Source organism: Callospermophilus lateralis, chromosome 1 (genome assembly GCF_048772815.1).
Source record: "Callospermophilus lateralis isolate mCalLat2 chromosome 1, mCalLat2.hap1, whole genome shotgun sequence".
NCBI lineage: Eukaryota > Metazoa > Chordata > Mammalia > Rodentia > Sciuridae > Callospermophilus > Callospermophilus lateralis.
Window position 1 is genome coordinate 141,780,118 of NC_135305.1, and position 22,059 is coordinate 141,802,176.

A 22,059-nucleotide genomic window follows, 5' to 3' on the forward strand; every position below is an offset into this window, starting at 1 on the left:
AACTGACTCCAAGTTTTGGATATAGAAACTGGGACTATCCAATGCCCTATCAATGGCCTTAGTGCATACAATGGCAGGATCCATCCCATCCCAAAACACTGCCCCATCTCTTCATTTTAAAAATTGGAGTTTATGGTAAGAATTTTAAACACAAAGAGAAAACAGGAATTACAATGACCCCCATGGTCTCATCACGTACTGATCATCTTTCAGCAAGGGTAACTTCCCTTCATACAGGTTGCCCAATTCCATCAATGGCTGCAGCCAGTACAGTTGCAGCTGGCTGGGGGAGGGTCAGCGCAAGAGAGAAAGTGATTTTTGCACAAGTATGTGTCATAGAGTTGGGTGTTCAGCAGAAGGACCAAATTGACCATCTTAGGTGAGTGACTTTTTGTTCTCTTGCTCAACCTTAGTTTGGGAAAATTTCTGCTTGTTTACTCTTTTTCCTGTGTCCTGTCTCTGTCCAGGGACAAGAAGTCTCCCTGGATTTTACTTCTGGTAAAGTGAACTCTTTTCTTTTTGTTCAGATGTTTGTGATTATCTCAGTGGTTAGTAGGCAGCTGTTCAACCTCTGACTCCAGAGGCAAGAGACTGCACAGAATGAACTACTAAGATTTTGTTGTCTGTCTGCCTGCCTGTCTGTCTTGGCATGCTGGTCCATAAGATGTATTCTGATCTGTTCTCCCTTGTGGGGCACTTTTCTAATTAGTTTGTGAGGGGTTAATTTGAGGCCCTATCTAAGGGGAAGAGGAAATAAAAGACATTGTGGGAGTGACAAAGGGTGGACATAAACGACTCAGGACACTAAGGAGTAAGAGTGGGGAACATCATTTCATAAGTCAGACCAGGCATCCTGGACTATAAACTCAGGATCAAAGGTCATGAAAGGGATAAGAAGTACAAGGAAACCCAAGTCTTCAAGTTTGGCCAGGGTTGGAGCCCAGACACACATTGGGTTTCAGGAAACTTAGGAGGAAGAAAAAAAGAGGAGGCGCTGGATAACAGATAGGCAGGAGAAGAGTGACTGAAGATGAGAGTGGTAGATATGGTCTCCAGAGGGACATGCTGCAGAAGCAGAGGCTCTTGTGTTTACACATGAACAGAACCTAATGCAGGAAACCTACAGATATGACCAGCAAACAAGGCATTCTGGTCTGACTCTGCAAAATGAGAGGGGCCAAGACAGACAGACAGACTTTAAGAAATAAAAAGCCTTATCCATGGCAGAGACTCAAGAAGAGATACATTGGGATGAAAATGGGCTCCTTAGTAAAATCTCTGGCCCTCAAAGCCAAGGAGTCAGGTCAGAAATGACCCATAATGGAACACACTGGAGTCCTGGAGAGCGCAGAGGACAGACAGAGACTAAGGATGGACCAGAAAGATGTCAGAAGGAGGCAGGGCAGGAAGGCAAGGGTGACATATTTGTGTGAAAGACCATGGTCTAAGAAGTGACAGCAAGGTGATACACAGGTATCCTGGGTTATTTAAAGGCTAAACATGGGGAATAGTTTAAGGAATTCCCCAAAACACCCTCTACATCACACATGCTCCAACACAGAGTTCCTGAACAAGAAGACCCTCCTCACACACTGAGCATAGGGGCTCCAGAGTGGACACCAGAACACTGATCCCTTTAGCCTCGTCCATTTTGCAGGTCAGTTAAAGGCTGGGCCCTAGCTCACCCTGTTCCCACCCTCCTCTGAGGAGCTCCAGAGCAATAAGGCCACACTGTTGTGTCAGATCAACAACTTCTATCTGGGTGCCGTGACCATGGACTGGAAGAGAGATGTCACCATGGTCACCCAGGGTGTGGAGAACACTCACCCCTCCAAACAGACCGACAATAAGTACATGGCCAGCAGCTACCTGACCCTGACAGCAGATGAGTGGATCTCATGAGACATACACCTGCCAGGTCACTCATGAAGGGAGCACCATGGAGAAGAGTGTGTCCCCTGCACAGTGTTCCTAGGTCCCAGACCCTCATACTACCTTGGAGCTGAAAACCCCAGGGAAGCTTCTCTCCTCCCACCCCTCCCATCCCTGCCCTTCTCTCTCAACCCAGAACCCCCCTCAATAAACATCCTCCTTTTCAACCAGAAATCATGGTCTTGTTTATTTTAGTTTCCACACTTCCCATCTTAACTTTGACCATCCCCTCAGTGTGGTCAAAGACTTTGAGACAAAAAGGCCAGGAAAGGCTGCTGATATTACCCTGGAAGATCCACAGGATGTTCTACAGGAAGGGAAGGGCCCTCAGCAGGAACTCAGGCTGCATATTTACACCTATCCACCCTGTGCTTGCTCCTCTTGTGCAGACTTGTTCACCTCCCCACTCTCGGGATCAGTCTCTCCTTTGATCCCCAAGGCCTCCAGGAGAATGGGTGAGCTCCCTTCCCTGGAACAGTCTGAACATCACTCCATCCTTGAATGTCCTTCCATCTCCAGCCTAAGCCCCCATCACTGAGGCCATCCCTCTTTTCCCCTTTGTCTCCCTTTCCCCACCTGTAATTCCTGTCCTTGCTGCCTAGAGCCACTTGCTCTTTCTTCTGTGTCAACCCTGCTCCTACCTCCCTGGGGACATTGCCTGGGATCCATAGCACTGCCCACTCCCAGCCCTTATATAACTTATTAATAGGATCCTCAGTCCATGAAACCTGGTGATTCATCCTACACTCCCCTCTTGGGACCTGTGGTCTATGTGTGTCCCTCGATTTTCCATCTATTTTCCAGTCCCCTGAGAGGCACAAATCAGTATTGCTTCTAATGGACCCACCATAGGTGCCCTAAGGTTGTCAGTGGGTCTAATGTGTTCAAAGTCAGTAGCCACATTCTGAGATACCTTCCACATACTTGTGTGCAAGCTGATGCACCTTCTTAACAACTTGGTGTAGGCTCCCTGCTGTTGTAGAAACACATACACATAAACATATATGCCCGCAAACAAACAAGCACCTTTCCACACAAAATGCATATAACAAGCATATGCCCTTTGATACACATTGTCATGTTGAGCATCTCTATTAATGGATCAGGAAGACTCCAGGTAGCAGGAGAGACAGTGAAGCCCTCTGGTGTCATGAAAACGATCATCAAATGTCATCACCAAAATCCCAGAATAATGGTCTCTGTGGTAGGCCACTCACATTGAGGAAAGGGAGGAAGTTTCTGTCCATTCCAAGAGTGACAATGAGAAGAAAGCTTGGGAAGGGCTCTTCTCAGGGAGAAGCAGGTGACTTTGGAGAACTAGGGAGGTACTTGTTGTGGAGGATACTTCAGGTATTCCACACTGCCTGTGTGTGTCCCCTTGTGATTTCTACAAGTTAATGGGCCAGCACAAGGAAGTGCACTGAGAGCTGGTTCTGGGATCCCATTGTGCTTATGCCCTTCTCATGAGGGTTACCATGTGTGTCTCTGGGCTGTAGGTGCACCCAGTGATGGTGACAATATGAACAGAGGCTGACTGCTTCATGTCTGCACAAAGGACATGTTGAAGCAAGTATGTGCACATGTGCATGTGTAAGTCAGAAGGAGGTCAAGGGGAAAGCAGAGATCCCACACTTAGAGCTCATGGAATAAACTGTACTAGGAGCAAGGGAAATCTACCAACCACTACCCAGGAACTACCCCTGGAATTTTAAATTAGGATCATCAGTCATGAGATTTATACTGCTGTTAGAATATTGTATTATTAGAACATTATTTTTATTAGAATATTACATAATGGGTGTTTGTCCAGTATATCCTTGTGACATAATTTTGAGTATTCTCTGAATAGAAAGGAGAGAACAATAAATCTTGGAAAACATGGATGTCATTGAGTTTTCAAATACCTGAAACCATATATGTAAATATATATATATATACACACACACACACATGTATATATATGCACATACATGTATATACTTACATATATATATATATTAATATATATTTATATATGTACATATAAAGTCATCATTCACTCAGTAATGTTAAGGTTTTCATATTGTTTTGGGAAATTACAAAAAAATTGTAAGATGAGGAGAAAGTTATCCAGAACCCCATCACCTCATATGATTGCCATTGATTTTTGACAGATTTCTACACTTTCATCTCTTCATATTATAATTAAAATACATATATACAACATTTAAATAAAGAAAATAAAGAAATCCTCTCCAACCCTTGGGATGACTCAAGATGATCCTATCCTACAGCCTTTAAAGAGGTCATCTTCCCACTCAAGCTGAAGCAAGAATTCTCACCCACCCATGGCTGAGCAGCCCCTGTGAAAGAAGGCTGAACACTGGGCCTCTGTTGCAATGCAGGAGGGTCTGGGCTGTGGTGAAAAAAAGTGGTTCATGTACAGATCTGTGTCACAGGGTGCTGTGTTTGGCAGTGGGACCAAGGTGACCGTCCTTGGTGAGTTTCCTCTTCCTCTCCCATTTGGTGTATTCTCTCTCCTTTCTATCCTTTCTGGAGCTGAGGTTTCAACCTATGCAGGAATCTGACATCTTTGCCCCTCCTTATCTGCTTACTCATTTTCTCCAGTTCATCCCCTAGTCTTAGTTATTTTCTGGGGCAGGATAGAAATAACCCTTTCCTGTGCCCTGCCAGAATCTCCCTCTGGCCCAAGGGACATCTTCAAGGGGTTTTCTTTGACTGATCTTTGGAATATCCACAACCTCCATTTGCTGAGCTGTCTAAACCACAGGGATCAGAGTCACACAAGTGTCTCTGGCTAAAGCTGTAGGGTTATGGGTTCTACAAAGGGGGATGGGAAGTGCTTGGCCTCCCAGGGTCTATCCTCCATGGTCTCTGTTATGGTCTGCCTCAACACATTAAGGAGAGACTTAGACTGCAAACTTGGAGTGATGGAGAAGGAAATATAAAGGAAACAAGAATGGGGGAAGAACTTTCTGTGGAAAAAGATCCAGTTATTGGGTCTCTTCTCCTGCTGCCCCATTATAGTTGGGATGCCTTGGCCAGGGATGGGAAATTTAAGGACTCACAAGTCTCAATGTGTCCACCCTCCATCCTATGACTGGAGGAGAGACCCAACAGAAGATTCCCAGGGAAGATATTCTGATAGGCACAGGTGATAGGGAAATGTTGGGATAGGAAGATATCCAAGGACTTACACATCCTCCAAGAACGTCAGATAGCAGTGTGACACTAGCAGGGTTATAGCCCCAAGAAATGTCCCAATTCCATGGAAACCCTCAATTAACTGGACTCCTTGGGATCCAGACCCAGGGACTGTCACTTCCACTAGGGGTAGGCAGCCCAGATGGGTGTGGGCAGAGGCTGCAATGAGGGTCCAGGGCAATGTATGAGCACAAAATGGGCCCTTCCTATGTTTTTCCTTTCCTTAACAAGTGATTCTTCCATAGTGAAGAGAAATACATTCGGGTAATCTCTTGGTGAGGTGTTTTCTCAGGACAGATGCCACCTTCCAAGAAAGATACCATGTACTGGTCATTTCTTAGGGATTTCACCTTTTTATCAAGAAGATGCCAGATCTATCAATGACTGCCTCCAGCACAGCTGCAGCTGGATCTAAGGGGATAGGGGTAAGTCAGGAAAGGTTTTTGCACAAGCTGTGTCACAGTGTTTTGGTGTTTGGTGAGGGAACCAGCTGACAGACCTGGGTGAGTGACTCCTTACCCCACTTTCTTTGTTATCCCCGAGGATTGTAAGAGTTTCCTCCTGGTTGTGTTGTGCCTTGTCTCAAGTTGGGGTTAAATATTCTCCATGGATTTGAGCCCTGGGATACTGAACTCTTGCTTTTTTGTTAAGACCCCATGAAAACTCAGGTAGTACCCATGACCCTTCAACTCTGACATCAGAGGAAAGAAACTGGACAGGATAACCTTTGGATACTCAGCTGTCTTTCTCTCTATTTGTGCCATATATTTTCCCTCAGATGTGCTGTGTTGTCCTGTCTTCCATTGGCCTAACCCATGTCTAATGAGCTGTGTGAACATGCACTGAGGCACTATCTTATGGGGAAGAGGGACCAGGCACTATGAGGAACTGAAATTAGTTGAATTAAAAAGAAATGGAACACCTAAGGCTGGGAAATCAGAGGTCAGAATATCATGTGCCCAAGGCTGTGAGACTCATAATACAGAGCCAGACAAGTAGGAGATAGAAGGGATCCTTAAACCCCCATGGTTTTCTAGGTAAAGGGCCTAGAGCCATATTGGGGCTCATAAAACTTAGTAAGAGAAAGAAAGGAGGAGAAGACTGTATACATGATGCTGGGTACAGATTCACTGAAGAACATGATATGGCAATGTGAGCTCCTCTGAAGTATGAGATCCTGAACTCATAGAAAAATACTTACCAGTGCAGAAAACCAACATATCTGCCCTGTGGACAAGGACCCTTACCTTGAGGTCCTGCCAGAAAGACAGACTTTTACCCATTGCAGAGACTCAAGAGGAGACTCACTGGGGTGAAATGGGTTCCTTAGTAAAAACACTGTCTCTCAGAGCCAAGGAATCAGGTAAGAACTGACCCTTACTGAACACACTGAAATACCAGAGAGCTCAGGGGACAGACAGAGACCACACATAGACCAAACAAGATATAGGGGTAATCAGGACAAGAAGGCAAGGGTGACATATTTATGTGCAAGGCCATAGTCTAAGAGGTGCTAGAAAAGGTGATACACAGGACTCCTGGGTGGTTTAAAGTGTAGGAACATGGAGAATAGTTTAAGGAATTCCCCAGGACACCCTCTACATCCCACAATCTCCAACAGACTCCTTAACTAAGATGACTCTCCTCACACACTTAGCATAGGGGCCCCCCTAAGTGTACACCAGAACACTGATCCCTTTTGCCTGCTCCATCTTGCAGGTCAGCCCAAGGCTGTGTCCTCACTTACCTGTTATCACCCTCCTCTTAGGAGCTCCAGAGCAACAAGGCCACACTGGTGTGTCTGGTCAACAATTTCTACTCAGGTCCATGACGATGTCCTGGAACAGAGGTGGCACTAAGGTCACCCAGGGAGTGAAGACCACTCAGCCCTCCAAACAGACCAACAATAAGTACATGGACAGCAGCTACCTGACTCTGACAGCAGATGAGTGGATCTCATAAGACATACCCCTGCCAGGTCACTCCTGAGGGGAGCACAGTAGAGAAGAGTGTGTCCCTTGCACAGTGTTCCTAGGTTCTAGACCCTCACTCCACCCTGGATTTGAAAACCCCAGGGTAGCTTCTCTCCTCCCACCCTGACCATCCCAGCCATTCTCCCTCAAACCAGAAAACCCTCAATGAACATCCTTCTTTTCAACCAAAAAACATGGTCTTGATTATTTTAGATTACACAATTCCCATCTTAACTTTGGCCATCCCATCAGGTGTACACAATTATACCTGAGTCAAAATGGCCAGGAAATACTTATGATATTTCCCTGGTATATGCTTTTACTCTCACCCAAACTCCACAGAATTTTCTACAGCAAGGGAATGGCCCCCAGCAGGAACCCAGTCTGCATATTTTCACCTATCCACCCTGTGCTTGCTCCTCTTGTGCAGACTTGTTCACCTCCCCACTCCCAGAATCAGTCTCTCCTTGGATCCCCAAGGCCTCCAGGAGGATGTGTGAGTTCCCTTCACTGGGACATTCTGAATGTCACTTCATCCTTGAATGTCCTTCCATCTCCAGTCTAAGCCCACATCCCAGAGACCATCCCTTTTATGTCTCCCTTCCCCCACTCGTAATATCTGTCCTTACAGCCTGGAGCCACTTGCTCTTCCTTCCATGTCCATCCTGCTCTACCTCCCCAGGACACAGTCTTGGTCCCCATAATCCCTCTGTATAGCACTCACTGAAAGGAATTCTTGACCCCTAGATCCTTTTCACTTACTCAACATTCTTCTCTGTGTTCCCTGTTAGGCTATTTTTCCTTTTTCAAAGCCCCTCAGAGACATGGGTCAGCTCTACTGTCTACTGTCCCCTATGGACAGCTCAATAGTTCCCTTCTTTAGTTCTTCATGTTCAGCAGTTCATGGCTAGTCAATGAGTGCTCCAGATTACAGTCAAGTGTTGGATTCCAGCCTTAAATCTTGCATCGGTCTTTGAACTGACTCCTCTCATTAGGAACTCTGTGTTAGTCCTATTAAACAGGTTATTGTCCTGGCAGTCCCACACTGTGGGTACCTGAGCTATGAGACAAATGAATGCACATGTGAAATCCCATGCAGGCACCCACATATGTTACAGACACGAGCACATATACACACATTCTGTATTTTACATCCTTCTGGGGTTTAAAATCGGCACCCAGGACCCTCCTACATGCCTCAGTTCCACACAGGTCCCCAACTCCACTTTCACTGTGATATAAACAAGACTCTCTCTTTTTGCCCAGTACATTCCCCAAGATGAGCTGAGCTGGGGGCCTGTTATTCCACCATTAGATTCCCTACCCCTTTTGAATTCTGAAGGTTCTTTCAGCCTGCCTTGCCTTCGGGAGTGAGTATATTAAAATGTGAATCCCCCTGAGAGGGTTATGGCTTATCAGCTAACACTTGAGTTACCAACTAACACCTTTGTTGACAGCTAACACCTTCCTTTGCAACTAGCTAAGAGCAGGATTCTGCAGACAGGAGGCCGGCTAAGTGCTGGGGTTGGAGTCCAGAGGGAGGAGGGAGAGAGCCATGGTTCAGCATCAACCAGCCAGGACTGTGACCCTTGGGTCTTCCATGCTATGCTGGGCCCCCTGCCACAGAGGTCTTCTTCTGCCTAGAGCACAACAATTGCTCTAAATCCAGAGTCCCAGCAAACCAGTTAAGTATAATAGTCATTAAATATGTCCCCAGGTCCTGGGAGAATGTCCAGGGGTCTCCCTTCTGAACTCTGCCTTTCTGGGTTTGGGGTCATTTGTTGGTTGCCAGAGAGATGGCAGCACCAGGATGGGGGTCCAGAAAGTCAGAAGCCTAGGAGCCCCCAAGCCCTGGGTAACCTTCCCAAGGCTGGCTCTGTAGGAGAGGCATTTGGCCTGATGTTTTATTTAAACTACTGACACCCCTGCTTCCTTCTTATGTATCTTCCCTGGGAAAGTGGGGCTTGGCCATGCAGGTTCCCCTCAGTGTTTCACCTGCTGTCACAGGCAGGCACTGTGCTATGTAAACTGTATTAGGCAGTGCAGAATTTCAGGAAGACCTTGGATTGGTTGCGTTGGGGGCCCTCAGTGCTCACTGGTCAGCCTCACTGTCATGACTGGGCAAATAACCAGTCAAGCCTTGCCACAGACTGTGCATATCACCAACTGTGCCATGCTCTTGACTAGGCCTCCCTGAGACTGGCCCTGCCACCAACCTCTCTGTGCCATAATGACAAGTTCTCTGTGCTCCCTACCATATAGTTTGACCATGTTCCTCACATCCTGACTGAGCTAAGCTACCACTGTACCATGTTCTGTGACCCCCAAGACCTGAGGTGTGGGATGAAAGTTCACTGTTATAGATGCTCCTGTTGAAAGAGATTACAAACATTTTACCGAGGGAAAAACAAGAGCAGCATGACTATCCCTATTGAGTAAACTGCCTCATTATTTACTTTTGAAACACAACTTAGATTCCTGTTCTCTATTGTCTCTGATATAATTTCAAAGTGAGGAAGATAATTGAAGAATGAGAGCACTAAAAGCACATACCATACATAGCAAGGAACTGAAACTGAGTGGGCAGAGGGAAACATGAACTCTTTTAACTCTCAATTCTATTTTTTAATGATAATATATTAAATGAAAGGTAATTATACACACCCCCAGAATCTCAAAATTTTAAGCAGTCAATATAGCATTTTCAGTTATTAAATACAAAACATTAACTGTCACTTTAGAAAGTTGCTTTATCCTGTCCTCTCCCTTTGTTTATTAAAAAAATATGTTAAACATTACAACACTTTCTAGAAAGTATTTTGGCCATTCTAAATTCTCAAATACATTCTTATTTATTTGTTTGCTAAATGTGTGATATAACACATGTATGGACAAGCAGATACCGTGAAGGCTTGATAAATATTACTTAATGACTTTTTTTCCAGATGATCATGATATCTGATGCCAGTGAGGACTACAGAAACATTTATAACCAAAATTATGAGCACAAGTGCTTTTATATGTATTTGGATTTCCTATCATTAGCTATTATTTTTCTATTAATTATTTTTCCCTAAGCTTATGAAATTGAAGATCTTATGGAAGAAAAAGCTACTTTTATATACTTTTATATGCCCTTGCTTGTTTTAGTTGTTATTTTTTTTCCAAGTAAAATTTTACTAACCCCAAAGGTAGTCATTGTTGGAATAATTTAATATTATCCTAGGGCTAGTCAATTGTGAACAAGTCTGCTCTATGAAATAAAACTTCTTAAAGATTGCAACTCAACATCTCAGACTATGAAAAGGAACTGACTGAACATAAACTTTATAATAAAGCTTCTCAATTCATATTGAAAATCAACTCTTCCCATTAGCATTAGTAACAATGAATTAATTCCATTGAAATAAAGGCAATGATTTTTAAAATCTATAATTTTACAAAGGAAAGCCTTGTCCTTGAAGAAGTCCTAAATACACAATTCACCTAAGTTTGCAGAGTCTGCTTTCCTCATCTTAAAGTCACACATGTATTGGATTCTGACACCATGTCTGACAGTTTAAATGACCACCAAAATGTACAATTGAAATTGTTTCATCTAGAGGTTGGCAAATTTATTTCTATTAAGAGTCAGATAATAGTTTTGGCTTGGTGGGATAACTGTCACAACTACTGAACTCTCTTATTAATGTAACTCACAAGCAAGTACACAATAAATTAAATGGTCTTGGTTGTGTTGCAAGAAAATTTTACTTATCACGCAATGATTGGGTCTACAGTTTGCCATTTTTCTAAAACAGAATCACTAAAATTTAATTATTCCCATGAACAATCAAGAATTTTGCATGACTTTTTATAAAAGCAATTGTATTTTATTTCAGATACATCTAGAGTATCCTAATTACTCTTTTATCACATTGCCAATAAATTTAGTATTTTACTATATCAATGGTCTAATATAGTCATATATGAAATGGTTACAAGATATGAGAATTTTTATTTCTTACATGCTTTCTATATTTTATTATTGCTTCAAATTTCTGAATTAGTTACTGTTATCTGACAGGTCAGTTTTCTTACTTTCCAGTGATTTCCTTGGTCAATATACTTCTCAATATAAAGCTCTGAGGAACTGAACCCACTCATACTGCTTAAAACCTTCCTATAAAATTATTAAAATATTGATGCAAACACTGCAACCCAAATAACCATCATACACAGTGAAGGTATAATACTGGGTTAATTTGCAAAATTACTTGTATAAACAATTTTGGAATACAAAAAGCTTCATCCTTTACCTACAGTTATAAGGTGTGTCTTCATTCTTATTCACAGTAGTACACTACCAACAACATGTCAACTTTAATGTTTTTGCCTACTTCTCTTCTCTCTTGACATTACCAGGAGGTAAAGTGTCCTTTATGTGTACTTTCAGCAGCACAAAGCCCCTGTTTAGAATGGTTTACTAGTGCTAGCTGAGAGCTGTAGCGAACTTAGTGGACTCCTCAATTACTGCAGCTTGATCCTGCCCTTATGCAGACTGAGACAATGTTTTTTTTCTACTTTATCATCTTGTGACTGTTTAAGTGTGCATACTTTACCTACTTAAATTAGCAAAAACCCATTTTCTCCTTTCAATAACAATAGCCACATAGATTATTAAAACTTTACAAGTGTAAAAAAGAATGACTTAGCATTTAACTTGAACTAAGAAAGGCTTTCTTTTTACTGCTGATTTAGACTCTCCCTCTCACTACATCTCATTTATCATACATGTTGCTGTTAAATAAAGAAATGTTGGAGAGTGCTTATGTGTTTAATTTATGTTACAACACTCCATGTTCAACCCTGACATACATCCAAGAATGTTGAATCAATCTGGCATCAAGCAGTTCATGCCTTGATGATTAATTACAAATCTAATAGAGAAGATAAACAACTCCCATTGCAATTGGAGAACAGTAAACATACATTTCTTTAATCATGGATAAGTTATTAAATCCTATTCATCACAGGTGTGTAGGTTTATGTGATCAGCATCTGCTGTGAATCACATGAAGTTATTATTTTCATTCTACAGCACCAATGGGTGTTTATGGAAATAACTGTACATTATACAATTTTGATTCCATAGAAAGAAAAATAATTATTTGGAATGCAATTTGGACTGCAATATTTCTTTTTCATTGCCTCTCATTTGGCAGCTTATCCTACTCAGATATTATCACCAATATGCCATACATAAACTCATATTCATTACTGGTACTTAGGCTTATTAACTAAACAGCAACTATATTGTCACAGGAGGATTATGGGAATGCATACAACTGAGGGCTGCAATGTTTCCTTTTTTAAACCATAATGTAAACAATCTGCCTGGAAGTATAAAAAGTGTCACTAAAGCAAAAGCAGTATTTTATGGGTATGCCCATTTTATAGTGATTCATGGATAAATTACTAAATCCTATTCATCACAGAGGTGTAGATATCCTTGTATATTTATGAAAAATCAAAAATAAGATTACTTGAGCCCCACCTCAATATTAAAAAACACAACTCAGTGATTTTTAGAGTCCTCAGTTCTCACTAAAATACTACAGTGACTTCACTTGAAAGGAAAATCGTCACTGGTTGCACACCTGATACCCTTCTTCTCCCTGGGAGGAGTTTCTCCACACAGGACCCAGGCTTTGTCATTCCATATTAGGTGACAACACAAGAAAGACAAACAACTTCTACCCATTTCACCATCACCATAGCAAGATGGAGGATCACAGGTAGGTCCTTGACACTTTCAGACAATACTACTGCAGGGTAAAACTCACATTTTTCCCTCATTCTTGAAAAGAGAATTCAGTGGAACAGCCCTCTCTGCTACCCACATGGTTAATCCAGTGGGCTGGAGATAGGAGTCCATGACTAAAGTTCTTCCAAAGACTTCAGTACAATAGTGAGTTCATTCACATGGACGTTTCAGAATGACAGATGCTGCTGGAATTTAGAGTGAATGAATTGATTGGTTGATAATTGATTCATTCATTAATTTGACAGAAATAAAAACAGGAGCCTATATTACTCTGAAATAGTAAAAAAAAAAAAAGAGAGAGAGAGAGAGAGCATCACTTTTGATTTTTTCATCCAGAGATAACTCTGATAACATTCTGGAAAAAAATCTTCTGAATGGTATACACTTCACAAGGTATTTTGTTTTGTTTGTTTTGTGATGCTAGAGATCAACCTGGGGCTCCTTTTATTGTAGGCAAGTATTATACCACTGAACTATATGCACAACATCCCTGCCATCATTTTTATAGGCTTTTATTTATTCTATTTCAGGATATATTAATAACGTGACTACTTTTAGTGTTTTATAAAACTCAATGTATGATAACATGTATTTTTGTTTTCTCTCTGAACAACATATATAAAAAAGTCAATTTTTTTTATTTTTAACTGAAATTATTTTGATTGTATAAAGTTTTTTATTTTGCTTTGTGGTATTGTGAAGTCTGTATTTAATTTCTATATCTTCTTTCTTTTGTGATCAAACACAGCAAAACATTTTTTCCTGAAGGGTGCTTTTCAGCAAAGGGAATCTTTTCTTTGTCTTATTGCTAGGATTCCTTTCCTTTGACTAAGATGATTAAGAACTAACTTAAAATTTTTATCTACTTGTTATCTTTGATCAAATCTGCAGGCCCCTTATTCACAACATGATCTCTGCACAGAGATCTCTGGCATGGACTTTTTGCTGAGTATTTTACATCTTTTAAAAAAATTTTAGTTTTGCTTCCTTGGCTTTTCTCTAACCACTTCTCAATATGCATGCTTAGAAACACTTCATCAAGGACCAAAGTGATACTGCTGATTCCTTCTCTCCCCTGCCCGTGTCTCAGAGGGAGAAGGTAGAGGTAATTTGTATGTTCTTTCTCAGGCTCATCTCTCTTCTCTTGTTTCTACATCTACTCATTTCTCTCTTTTCCTCCACTAACAGGAAGGAAGATCTCTCAGTGGCCTACCAAATGAGAACAAACAAACAACAGCAGCAACAACAAAAATAAAAACCTGGGTCCTTTCTCTCTCTCTCTCTCTCTCTCTCTCTCTCTCTCTCTCTCTCTCCTTCTTTCTTTCATGAATTTTTGGTAAGCTGCCTTATATCTCTACTTTCCTGCTTCTCATTTGTCCCAAACTGATAAATTAAGTGTTCACTCTACCCAAATAATTTTTAATGCAGTCCCATGATACAGTCACTAAATCCTGCTGCCTACTTTTTAAGCCCTGTTTAACCGGACTCTTGAGGTGATTGACCATTTCTTCTGCCTTAAATTTCTGCCCCCCCCCTCAGCTACTCTCACTCTTTAGAATTTTTCGTGGATTCTTCTTTCTCCTTCTACCCCTCCTTTTAAAGTGTTTTATTTATAAAATTTGAAACACATAGCAAACTCTAAAATTAGAGTACATTACAATGATACATGGGCAAGCTCACATATGCTAACAGTTTCTATCACCTCCAGAGGCTGATTTCCCGTAAATCTCTTTCTGTAGTCTCAGTCTTGCTCGTATGCAAGCAGTTTCCACATGGATGCTGACAGGTTCCAGAGGCCCAAGTCCACGTGAACTCATCTCTCTATCTACCTGATACTCATTCTGAAGTTTCATTTTAGTTGCCTAATCTCTGTGCTTCTGGTCGTTCACAAGCATATCTAGTCCCGGACCTTCTTAAATACATGTGAATCTTCTTATAGCCTACTCTTGGTACTCCTCTATTCCTACGGCCTGAGAAAAGTCCCTTTCACCAAAATTGTTTCTCCAGTGAATTCCTAACTGATCTTATTGCCCACAGGCTCACCAACACCCCATATACTACTATTCATCTTCCATGTTACTATCAGAGTGATTTCTCCTAAACCACAAACTTGGTCATAGTATTCATTCATGGAAATCCTTAGTAGTTGACTGGTATCTGTGATGAATTCAACTGTGCCTTGATCTGACCCTTGTCTTCATCTCCATTCTCACCTACTCCCTTTCTCTTGGATGTTCACTGTTTACTCATGGAATGAATTACTTTTTCATATCTCTCTATGTTTATTTCTCTGTTTGGAATGGTCTCTAGTTGCTCTTTACCATGAAAGATTGAATAGAATAAAAATCTTATAATTATCCCTGTTGTTTACATGAGGAAACCAAATCTGAGAAAATGAAGTCACATACCCAAGGACTCAGAGCCAATATATAGTGGCAGAACTGAATGTAAGTCAAGTTCTCTGCAATCTTAGTTAGCTTGAAGGTTTTGGACCTCATTCTGTGTGCAACAAGAAGCGATCAAATATATTTGAGCAAGGAAATTCATGATCTGTTCTGGAGTATAAAGGTATAGAAACTAAATATCTACTTTGAAAGTCAAATTCTGTTTAGGTATTATTATTCAAAGTTTCTTTGTGTACATTTAATTTTGTTACAAATCAGGAAAAAAAGCAAAGGCTGACTTATAATTCTAAATAATAGATTCATCTAAATAGAAAATTTTTGCTATTCCTCATAATCTATATTTATTCATACTTATATGAATAATATGTATCTGATTTTGGTTTTGTGGTACTGGGAATTGAGCCCAGGTTGCTTTACCACAGACCTATATCTCCATCCCTTTTATTTTTTATTTTGAATCAGGGTCTCACTTTGTTGCTGCCTAAGACTTCCAGGTAGTGGGGGATCATGTGTATATGCCACCATGCCCAGCTCCAAGTTGTATAAATAGCAAACCTTTCCCTGAATTGATCTAATAACATAATTGTATTGTACTTCTTGACTGTAAGACAATATTTGTATGAATTATAGATTAATGTCAAATATTAAAATTGACATCTAATTGGATTAAAATTAACTTAAATTAACTATGTTTCAAAATACATAGAACTGACTAATTTTACTTGAAATAATGAAATGATTTTATTTATTTTTATTTTTTTATTCAGTGTAAGAAACTGTATTTGTATAATGTATTGTAGTTTTGACAATAACATTAATGATAATTAAAATGAATATATTTTACTCTTCAGATTTTGGCACAGTATATATGTACTATATATTTATTATGTATGCCAAATGGACACTTTATAAGCCCATATATCATATACCTATATGTGTATATATTTAATATATGTATGTATTAATTTAAAATACTGTCCTACTTACAAATCTGCTGTTTTTCTTATTATTTCCCACACATTCCACAACCCTCTGAATCTGCTTCATCTTTTTTCAATCTAAGAACATTTCATACCCATTATTTTTCCAATAACTATCTGTCCTCTTGCATCTTTGATATGCATCTTTGGTAACTGGCTCTAGCTCTTAATATATGTTATTTATTCATTTATTTTTTTTTTTTTGATACTTGGATTGAACCCAGGGGTGCTTTACCATGGAGCTGCATACTTAGTCTTTTTATCTTTTTAGCTTGAAAAAGTGTCTCACTGACTTGCTGAGGGTTTTGCCAAATTTCTGAGACTGAACTAGAACTAGTGTTTTCCTGCCTCAGCTTCCTCTATTGCTGGGATTATAGGCATGCACCATTGTGTCCAATCTATAGGTCTTAAATTATAACCCATCCTTAGGATTGACTGACTGAGTAGGTTATTGATTCATTAATTTATTCAACAATTGTTTGGGGGTTTCTCAGAGAAACAAAACTAATAAGATATAGGTAGTTGGACACATAGCTAGAATGATTGATTGATTGCAAGAAATTGACTCATCAGATCACAAAAACTGATAATAAACTGATATAAATTCAGCAAGAGATAGAGCCAGGGGAGCTGATGGTGTAGTTGAGTTCAAGGACTGATAGACTCGATACCTAGAAAGAGCCAAAGTTGTTCAAGTTGGGAGGCAAGAAAAAGTCAAATGTTCCATGCACAGGCAGTTAGGGAGAATTTTCTTTTACTCCAGCCCTTTTTTTCTTTTTAAGGTCTTCAACTAATGTCATATAGTCCACTCACATTGAGGAAGGCAATCACTTTTACTCAGTTTGCTGATTCAAATGCTAATTTTAACCCTACCCAACTTTTTTTAAAAATACTTTTTTTTTGCATACACACACACACACACACACACACGTTGTAGATGGACATACCTTTATTTTGTTTATTTTTATGCACTGCTGAGGGTGAAATCCAGTGCCTCACATGTGCCTCCCTCCCTCACATGTGTGATACAGACACACCCAAAATAATTTTTGAACAAATATCTAGGCATCCTATAGCTTAGTAAAGTTAATTAATAAAATTAATCAACACAGAATAATTTATTAGGTATAAGATTATGTATGTACACTGAAGATACAAGGATGATCAAGATAAATTAGTTACTTCAATTGTAAACTAAAAATAGTAGCAATATTGACAAATGTTGATATAGTGCTTACTGTGCCAGGAACTTTTTTAAGTACTTCATGAGTATTAACTCAATATAGAAACGTTTTTCCATTTTACAGATAAGGAAGCTGAGGTATAGCAAAAGTAACTTATTCAAAGTCACACAACAAGTAAATGGTAGTCAGAATTTGAACCTTTGTCTTATGGCTTCCTTATTAAATTTTGCCTATGGTGTACTTTCTCTTGCTCTTCCAATTATTAACTGGTATTTTCACTTTGTATTATAATGTCACACAAACACTGATAATCTGATGGTTGCTTGAGTTTAACCTAAATATTTAACCTAAAGGTTTAACCTACATTAACTAGTACTTATTTAGGAAATAATTATATATTATTTTGTTTAGATGTTGATATTGATATTTAACTTATAAATTCTTACAATTTAGAATTCTATTTTTTAACAGTAGCCTCAGAAAATATATTTGAATTTTGCTCTTTGAAAATTGAGAAATATGAGATAATATAAGGTTAAACTGTTTTTGGAAAAAAAATGTAACCTTTGATATACTTGAAATCTGAATCTGTGGTACTCAAGCCTCTAGGGAAGATAAAAGCAAACAAAAATTCTGCAGGGCACAGAAAAGAAAGGAAACAGAAAGACAGCATAATATGAAATGATGAAAGCAAGAACAACCTATTAGTTAAATATAATTTGAGTTATAATTTCTTACTAAATGACAACAATTATGTTTAAAAAATAGAATTAAAATATTACTCTTAAGAGTCACATCAAAAAGCAAATAATAGACTAAATGGATTAATAAACATTTTTCAAAGGAAAGCAGAAGAGTTAATAATCATTTTGGATGAACAAGACAAATAATAACATATTTGTATAAAGTAAGTTTCACAAACTTTCACTTTAAAATTTGAAGTAACAGATAATTGTCAGGAAGATGTAATCAATTGAAGAAGTAGAATGCATGAATAAATCAATTCCATTTACATTTTCTTCAGTTAAGAACAAATTACCATGAAAACATTTTTTACTCTTTTAACTATTGAAATTCTTTCACGTTTTTGTGGAAGGAAAATATCACAGCCTATGATAGATATCTGAAATATATATTAAAATAACCTTTTTGAAATAAGGAAACTAATTTATTTTATAAGTCATGTTTAACTCTCCCTCCAAAGTAAATGACTAGGAGCCTTGGAGATGTAGTTCAGTGGTAGAGAGCTTGCCTTTTCTTATGTAAGACTATGGATTTGATCCCTAACACCACAGAAACAAACAAACAAACAAACAAAAAAACTAAACAGCTAGAGTACTTCTATGAACACACATGCATATACTAAAAAAAAGGAAAATTGAATCAATTGTTGCTTAAGAACGTAAATGGAGAAGTTTCAGATGAAAGAAAACTATTATTGTTAAAACAATTATCTACATTATGAAACTAAATAGGTAGGACTAATATCAGTAATGGGGGGGGGAAACATGCAAAAATAATAAACCAGTGTCTCCAATCAGGAAGTACACATAAATCTGCATTTACCTTAGAGCATAAAAGCAAATAAAAATAACCTTAAACCTAATTCATTTATAATTTTAAAATAAATAAAAAATAATCATAAAATAAATTTAATCATAAAATACATTTTTTAATTGTGGCAAAGCACAACATAAAACTATTCTAACCATTTGTAATTGTGTATTACAATAGTGTTAACCATCTATTTATCTATATATCTATATCTTTATCTATCTCTCTCTATATATCTTCTTGTGCAAAAGATCTCTAGAACTTTTTCATTCTAAAACCAAAATTCTATCTATTGAACAACAACTCTTTTTCCCCTCCCCAACTTCTGTCAACCACTGCTCTCTAGTTCTAAAAGTAGAATTATTCAGTATTTGTCTTTTTGTGACTGATGTATTTCACTTAGTATAATGTCTGCAAGGTCAATTCATGTTTTAGTGCCGCAGTCCAGCTGCAGCAAAATAACCAGAGGGTGACGAACAACTTGTGTACATTGATACAGCAGGAGTGGGAGCCGTTTATTGTAGGACACGAGGGGTATATATACATTCCACACAGCTTATCTTAATTAACATAAACCAGATACAGCAGTAAACCAATAAGGAATCTCCACACTTAATGGCTTGCTGGCATTACTTCACAAACCACTCCCTCTGGCAAAATGCTAGGTGACATCTTGACTTGTTTACAGACTCTAACATTTTAGCATATGAAAGTATTTTATATTTAAGGCTAAATAATATTACACTATATATGTAAAAGATGCATAGCATAGGAATCATTTTCTTTATCCAATTATCCACTGATAGACTTTTGGGATGCTTTTACCTTTTGACTTTTATGGATAAGGCTGCAATGATATTGAGTGTGCCAATATCCTGCTTTTAGTTGTTTACTTGGAGGTGGGATTGCTGAAACATACAGTAATTCTAATTTTAATTTTTTTGAGGAAGATCCCTACAGTTTTTTTTAATAATAACTGCACCATTTTACTTTATTTCCCACAGTGCACAAGATTTTCAATTTTTCCACCTTCTTGCCAATGCTTATTATTTTCAGCTTTTTTTGGATAGTGGGATTCATTTCTCTGATAACTAAATATGTTGAGTATCTTTAATTTGTTGGCTCTGTTTTTTTTTTTTTTTTTGAAAAATGTCTGTTCAATTCTTTTACCCATTTTTAGTTGGGTCATTTGTTTTTTTGTTGTTAATAGATTATCTTTTTTTTATACATTCTGGATATCGACCCCATTAGTGTGTGTATGATTAAGGAATATTTTTCCCAGTCTTTAGATTTCCTTTTCTTTCTATTATTTTCTATTCTGTGACAATGTTTTAAATTTGTGTATTTTTCTTTTTCTTGGTTCCTTTGGTGTCATATTCAGTAATCATTGGAAAATCCAGTGACACTGGAGTCTTTATTTGTATATTTGAGACCCTTAACATTCCTACAAGATTTAGGATGTTTTTTCTGACATTTCCAAAAATTGTCATTGTAATTTTGATAGGGATTGCTTTCAGTCAGTAGGTCACTTTCATTTATAAGCACATTTTAACAATATTAAATCTTCTAATTTGTAAATAGGAAATGTCTTTGCATTCATTTGTGTCTTCTTTATTTCTTTCAGCAATATTTTGTGATTTTCATTGTAAAAGTCTTGCCTTTTTCATGAAGTTTATTTTTAAGTGTTTTATTATGGATGCTATTATATGTGATAGTTTTCTTCCTTTTCATATTGTTCATTGCTGGTGAACTGATTATTGTATGCTGATTTTGTATCCTACTGACTTCAATTATTCCTGTGTGTGTGTGTGTGTGTGTGTGTGTGTGTGTGATCATTAGAATTTTCTATATACTGAGTCATCTAATCTTTGATAGTATGAAATTACTTTGTCAATTTGGATGACTTTTCTTTCTTTTTCTTGCCTGATTGCTCTGATAAGACTTCTAGAATTATGATGAATAGAAGCAGTGAGAGTTGGCATGCTGGCCTCATTCTGATCTTAGAGGGAAAGTTTTACATCTGAGTACGATATTGGTAGCTGTGGCCTTTTTATATATGGCCCTTATTTTATATTGACATAATTTACTTCTAGTCCTTATTTGTGTGTGTGTGTGTGTGTGTGTGTGTGTGTGTGTGTTTGTGTTTGTTCTTTTGTTTTTTGTTTGGGTACCAGGGATTGAACTCAGGGGCACTCAACCACTGAGCCACATCCCCAGCCCTATTTTGTATGTTATTTAGAGACAGGATTTTCCTAAATTGCTTAGTGCCTCACTTTTGTGAGGTTGGCTTTGAACTCAAGATCCTCCTACCTCAGCCTCCCCGCCACTGGGATTATAGGTGTGCAACACTGTTCCCAACTGTGTTTTTGAAAGAATTTTTGTCAGAATATGTTTTATGTGTATCAATTGATGTGTTTTTTCCCTTCACTTTGTCAATGTATTATATTTCTTTGATATTATGAAAATCATCTTTAAGATACTTGAGAAACAGATGGTGTTATGTATAAAATCTTGTCAATCTGAATGTATTTTGTGGTTATTTATAAGGAATTGGCATTTACTTGATTTACTTTTTTTTATCACATACAGTTCCCATGTGAGTAAATTTAAAGCCATAAGATTTATGAAATAAATTTGTGAGAAACAAATAATATTGAAAATAGAAGTTTGCATGTGTATAAAAATAATAAATTAATATTTTTTATTTGTCATTTTGTTCACTTACAACATTCAAAATTAGAATCTGGCCTTTATGACACTAGTAATTTTTGAAATGTTAGACATTTTATTTATATTATACTCTTATTTATATTATATGTAAAAGTGATTTCATTGTCACAATATTGAAATATCTTTTTTTAACAAATGATACTTGGTCTAAAATTTGTGGGGTAGATGAATACTTTGTAAAACTTGTTGAAAGTAATAGAAGTAATTCCTGTGGTTTTTGTATTTTGTTTTATCAAATTGTATCTAGGCTTCAACCATTTTCTTGTGTAATGATAAACTCTTTCTTGTTAG